The sequence below is a fragment of the Jaculus jaculus genome, chromosome 13 (assembly GCF_020740685.1).
Source record: "Jaculus jaculus isolate mJacJac1 chromosome 13, mJacJac1.mat.Y.cur, whole genome shotgun sequence".
Lineage (NCBI taxonomy): Eukaryota > Metazoa > Chordata > Mammalia > Rodentia > Dipodidae > Jaculus > Jaculus jaculus.
The window spans coordinates 23654085-23660089 of record NC_059114.1 but is presented as its reverse complement, the minus strand read 5'-3'; the positions used below and the strand labels follow the sequence as shown (position 1 = coordinate 23660089).

The 6005-nt window shown below is 44.7% G+C and overlaps 1 pseudogene; it reads right to left on the bottom strand.

The window, feature by feature from the left end:
• Positions 1 to 3724: 3724 nt before the first annotated feature.
• On the bottom strand, positions 3725 to 6005 carry LOC123454046 (annotated as a pseudogene).

The window sequence follows — 6005 nt, the reverse complement described above, 5'->3', positions numbered from 1 at the left end:
TTTGGTGAGGGAGATAAAGCCACTTTTCATCCAAGAAGATCATTACTTGGATAAATACTAAATTCATCTACAGCTCCTCTAGAAAAAAATAAATTTCAGGTTAACTTTTATGTGTGTGTGTGTATGTGTGTGTGTGTTTTACAGACTATTCATAATTTCAAGGGAAGTAGGAAGATATGCAACAACTTGTTGGTGTCTGACCACTGCTCTTGTACTCTCGCCTTTCACTGTCTGAGTGTCTGGTCACTGAGCTATATATATTTTATTTGCTTGTGTGTTTTTTGCGTGTAATGCAGTGGATATATGGCATATGCACATGTATGTACCCTTGTGGCACCCATATGCCTGCCTGCAGAGTGGGTTGCTCACCTGTAGTCAGGGTTGCTTGCTTGCAGTGGCCAGAGTGGAATATTGGGTGTCCCAATATTGTTGCTCTTTGGCCTGGCCTTGTTTTGAGCCAGAATCTCCTTTTACTGATTCCTGAGCTTGCAAGGCTCCAGTAACTCTTAGGTTTCTGCTCTCCTGCAGGACTGGGGTTACAGTCATGTGTGGCCACGCCCAGCTCTTTCATGTGGAATGTGAAGATTTAAACTCAGGCAGTCTCCAGCCCTTGTACTTACACAGGAAACACATAACTACTGAGCCCTATAGCCCTAGTTTTTTTTTTAAATATTTTTTAAATTATATAATATATATATATATATATATATAATACTGTATCTTCACTGAAAGGTTAATTTAAAAAGAGGTAAATTTAGAGCTGAGTATGGTGGTGCATACCTTAAATCTTAGCACACAAAAGGCTGAGGTAAGAGGATCGCGGTGCGTTTGAGGCTGGCCTGGGTTATAGAGTGAGTTCAGATCAGTCTAAGCTAAAATGAAACCCTGCTTCAAAACAAACAGCACAGGGCTGGAGAGATGGCTTAGCGGTTAAGGCATTCACCTGTAAAGCCTAAGGATTCATGTTTGACTCTCCAGGTCCCAAGTATACCAGACACATAGTGACACAAGTGCACAAAGTCACACATGTGCAAAAGAAGGTGCCATGACAGTCACAGATACAGAGATCCCAAAGTCACTCAAGCTGATGCTTCCAGAAGGACTACAGGGAGCCAGATGTGGTGGTGCACGCCTTTAATCCCAGCACTCAGGAGGCAGAGGTAGGAGGATCGCCTGAGACTACATAGTGAATGCCAGGTCAGCCTGAGTTAGAGCGAGACCCTACCTCAGGGAAAAAAAAAAAAACAAAAGCAAAAACAGAAGGACTACAGGAACAGTGGCAACAATCACCATAGCCCAGCCAAGCCCATGGTCCTGAGGTATGACCACAGCAGTCCCTGATCCCTGCTAGAACCAGCGCAGCTGTCTGGCTGTGCTCCACATAGGATGTCATACTTGTGGTAGAATGGTTTGCAAGTAGGGTACAGTAGTTGACTGTGATATCTGCACTGGTTTCCAAAACAGTTATAAAAGCTATAAAAGCTGGCTAGGGGCTGGAGAGATGGCTTAGCAGTTAAGGCATTTGCCTGCAAAGCCAAAGGATACTGGTTTGATTCTCCAGGACCCATGTAAGCCAGATGCACAAGGGGGTGCATGTGTCTGGAGTTCATTTACAGTGGCTGGAGGCCCTATCATGCTAATTCTCTCTCTCTCTCCTCTTTCTTTCTCTCAAATAAATAAATAAATAAAATCTATATTTTTTTAAAGCTGGCTAGGTTGGACCTTCACTGACAGTGATATATACTGGGGTTTAGTGGGCACCTTTGGAAGGATTCCAGATTTTTGTGTCCTGAAATAAGAAATTGGATGGACATATAGATAATAGCAAGTAAATAAGCCGGGCATGGTGGCGCACGCCTTTAATCCCAGCACTCGGGAGGCAGAGGTAGGAGGATTGCTGTGAGTTCGAGGCCACCCTGAGACTACAGAGTGAATTCCAGGTCAGCCTGCGATACAGTGAGACCCTACCTCAGAAAACCAAAAAAAAAAAAAAAAAGATAATAGCCAGTAAAGAGAGAGAATTTATTCTCTCCAGCCCATGAGAGAGAGAGAGAATTTATTAAGAAGTGAAGCACTTCCAAAGGTGGTTTGGAGTAAAGAGAGTTTAGTAGCTCTAATAGCAACACTATATGAAGAATTAGGGCTTTTATGTCACATTGGGTATTTTGGCTTATTTGCGTAGCATGTTCTTTCTTTTTTTAACTTTCAGATGTTCTCTTTGTTAGATGTTCTCTTTGTTAACATTTAGTTCTACATACAACTTTTTGCATCCCATGTCTCATTAGCAACTTAAATCTCTAACCGGGGGTGTGCATCTTAGTGTCATAATGAGCCATAGGTCACTTTTCAACACTCTGGGGTGCCTCCATACCTGGGCTAGTGGGTGGATTTAATTGGCCTTGGTTGGCAGGATGTTCCAGCCTTCCTCTTTGCCAGCTGGTTTTTCTCATATGCTTATTTTGTAGCCTTTGTGTAAGGTCTTCAGAGTTCGTTCTCTCTCCTACTCTCCTCCTTCTCTTCTGCTGTCTGGATAACAGATTTGACCTGACCGCTGAGACAGTGGTGACTGGCTAAGTGTCAGGGAGGGCCATGATGTCTGTCACCAGAACCTGAGTTTGGATCTCCAGCACCCACGTAATAGTTAGGGGGTGTGGCAGCCCACCTGCAATCCCAGCTCTCAGAGGCCAAACAGAGGGTCCCCAGTTGTCCCAGTAATGAGAAGATAACTGCTACAAAAAATTAGTGCCAAAAGTGGGGTCATTGCCGCAATGAACCTGACCATGTAGACTTTGCAACTTTCGAACTGGTTTGTAGGAGGAATATGGAAGGATTAGTAACTTTGAACTAGAGAAGCTTTTAATGCTACAAGAATAGGTTAATGGGCCATTCTGATGAGAATTTGAAAGACTAAAATGCAGAGAAGTGTGAACTGTGAAGACTTTGCTTAGGAGAATTCAGAGGGAAAAAAAGGACTTGGGTGGGCTAGAGGCAAAAAGGAAAACCCTTTCCTTCCAAAAGGTGCTTCTGCTTGAGTATTTTGACCCAACGAAGAGAAGGTAACTGCCACAAACTTGAAATTGTCTTGCCTCAATCTCCAAAGGGCTGAAATTATGGGCAAATAAACAAAAGCCACCAAGTTGGGTTTAGTGCTGGCTTCTTAGAAACTAGAAGTTATGCTGTTCTTCCTTATCAGACATAGTTCCTCCCACACAGCTACAGAACAAAGCAGACTCAGTAACTGCACCACATGGGACCTGAGGACATGCCTGACGGTAATAAGTTTATTTTTTTATTTAAAAGCTCCTCTCTTGAATACACATTGATTGGGCAAGTCAGATCAATCTCATGAAAATTACCCTTATATAACCGATAGCTGTTACTTGAAATGAAGATTCCAGTGGTAGTAATATATTTAGAAACATGTAATATTGTGTCAAACAACTTCCATGAAAGATAGCAGGTCATGAAAAACAGTTTTTGGTGACTAAAATTATTGGCCCATAGATATAAGTACGTGGATGTTCAATGATACATGTGATGAGTTCAAATGAAATGTGAAAAAGAAAGAAGGACTAAAATACGTACTACATAAAAACCTCATTACCTAAGATAAAGGTGGAGGCAGCCTTCCTCCCACACCAGTGAATTACTAGACCAGAGTCCCATCAGAGCCACTGGTGCTATCAAGTCCTACTTAACCTTTGCTTCACTGAGCATCTCATTCTCAGTGCTGGAGGAGTTTGATATATTTGGCTTCATCCTCCCACTGGTTATGACTCTGAGTCTTCTTTTTCTGATCCAGAAGCTTCTGAGACCTCTTCTTCAGAGGATTCACGTGAAGAAGATTCTTCATCAGTGAATGTCCATAAACACAGATATAACAGATAATTATAGCTACTATTATTATAAGCAAAATTAGAACAAGGATTAATAATTTTAAGCTTAGCTTCATGTCTTCAATATCACCAATTTCATTATCTTCTGATGATTTAATATCACCTGCCTTACCAGAGGGACCACTGTTCACACTGCTCCTGTCTCCTTCATTTTTGCAGTCAGGGGGTGCAAAGCCAGGATTACAATGGCAGTTCCCCAACTCATTGCAAACTCCATTCCCATTACACGATCCATTTGGTGTATAGGAAGATTTAACTGAGGGCATATTAACACATTGGAAGTTCATGCAAGCTTTACCTGAGGTACAGAAAGTGCCATTCTGTACATCTCCTTCATCAGGGATATACATTTTGTCAAAGACATCCATGCTCCAGCATCAGTCCTCTTTGTAAAAGGCTTGGAGAGTGTATACTTGTCTTTGACTGGTGGTATGAAAGAAACCTCTGCACATATAAGTTTCCCACATAGTACATTGTCACCTGAGCATGTGAATACCTTCCCTAAGGTTGTGAAGGAATACCACAATTTCCAAGCTGGTTTCCTTTACTATTTAATAGAAAGTAACATGGTTTAGGGGCAGATCTTGCAGGAAACCCACATATTTTGAAGCACTGTTTATCAGGGTTCTTACACTGGCCCCCAGAGCAGTAGTAGATTCTGAAACACAATGTGCCATCTTGCTTGTAGCTGTTGGCAGGACACTCTCGAAAGCTACCATTGCAATACTCTGGGAGGTCACACACATCCTGTACAGGACGACATAACACCCCTTTCCTTTTGAAATCACACCTATGGCAGCAGAGTCCATCACTACAGCGCGCAGACGTCTTCAGCTGACATGTGGGTTCACAGCATGGGTGATCATCACAAGCGGAGCCACAGTCACACTGCTCCAGTGGCTCCACCACCCCATTTCCACATCAGGCATCCCTGCGCTGGCAGCTTTGGTGCCATGGTCTGTTCAATAGGCAGGCCCCTCTGTGCTCATGAAGGAAATGGTAGTAGAAGTCGGAGCTGCAGTTGCTGAAGCCACTGTGTTTAGTGATATTCACATGCATGCAGGCACCGTTGACAAATGCCTGGCCCGTGTCCTCTCCAGGATGATGCCCAACAATCATGTGGGCAACATCGTGCCTCACACGGTGGAGGAGCTTCTCTTGCCTCCAGCGGTTGAAATTCCTGAGTGTCACTCGCAGGTCCACTGGGACCTCTATCAGGTCCCCCTCGGTCCAGATTTCCAATCCCGCCAGCACCACCTCCGTGTTGATGGCCCTGATGAAGCTGTTGGCCAGGGCAATGATGTCCACCACTGCCCGCACAGTCTCGCTGATGTTACTGCCTCACATCTGGAACCTCTGGTTGTTGACCACGACAAACATCTCCACATACTTGGTGTGTGACCACAAGAAAGAGGTCTCCTGCACATGTTGAGGCTTCCTGCTCCTTTGCCGCTGCCTGGCGTCCCCTTGGCTGTTTTTGGACATGACACTGCAGGAGACTCGACCTTGGTGTGCCATGGTGTACAGAACATGTTCAAACCGTTCAGAAGAGACCATGGGCTCGATGCCATAGGATGTTTCCTCCTTAACCAGGATGCCCCTGAGGCCTGAGCAGGTGTCGACAGAAACAAAGGAACCGGGCACTCCTTCTATGTAGCCTTCATAGTGGCAGTCATGCGAGCTGAAAGGCATCTCTTGCCGCGGGGTGCCATTGTGGTAACTGTAGACTGGAAAGTTATCTACAGAATAGCCCCTCTTCACCTTCAGGTGTACCAGCTGCTTCTGGCCTTGCATAAACAGCATGTAGGACACCTTCTCTCCTGGGTCTTTACTCCCCTTGGCTGTCAGACTTTGGGGGATGACGATTTCATGAGAAGAATAGTGTGCTGATCTCACATCACAGCTGATGCTCGAGATAAAGGGGATCCCCAAGAGCAGCATGGTCACCAACCTGACACACAGATGTTCTGGTGCTAGAGCCAGCCTCCGACCCTTCATGTGGGGAGCCCAAGTCTGAAGCACTCCCCGAGGCTCATCCAAAGCCCCCTGGGGTTTCTGCAGAGAAGATGAGAAGGAGAAGGAGTGTCTAACCAAGGCCATCATTGACAT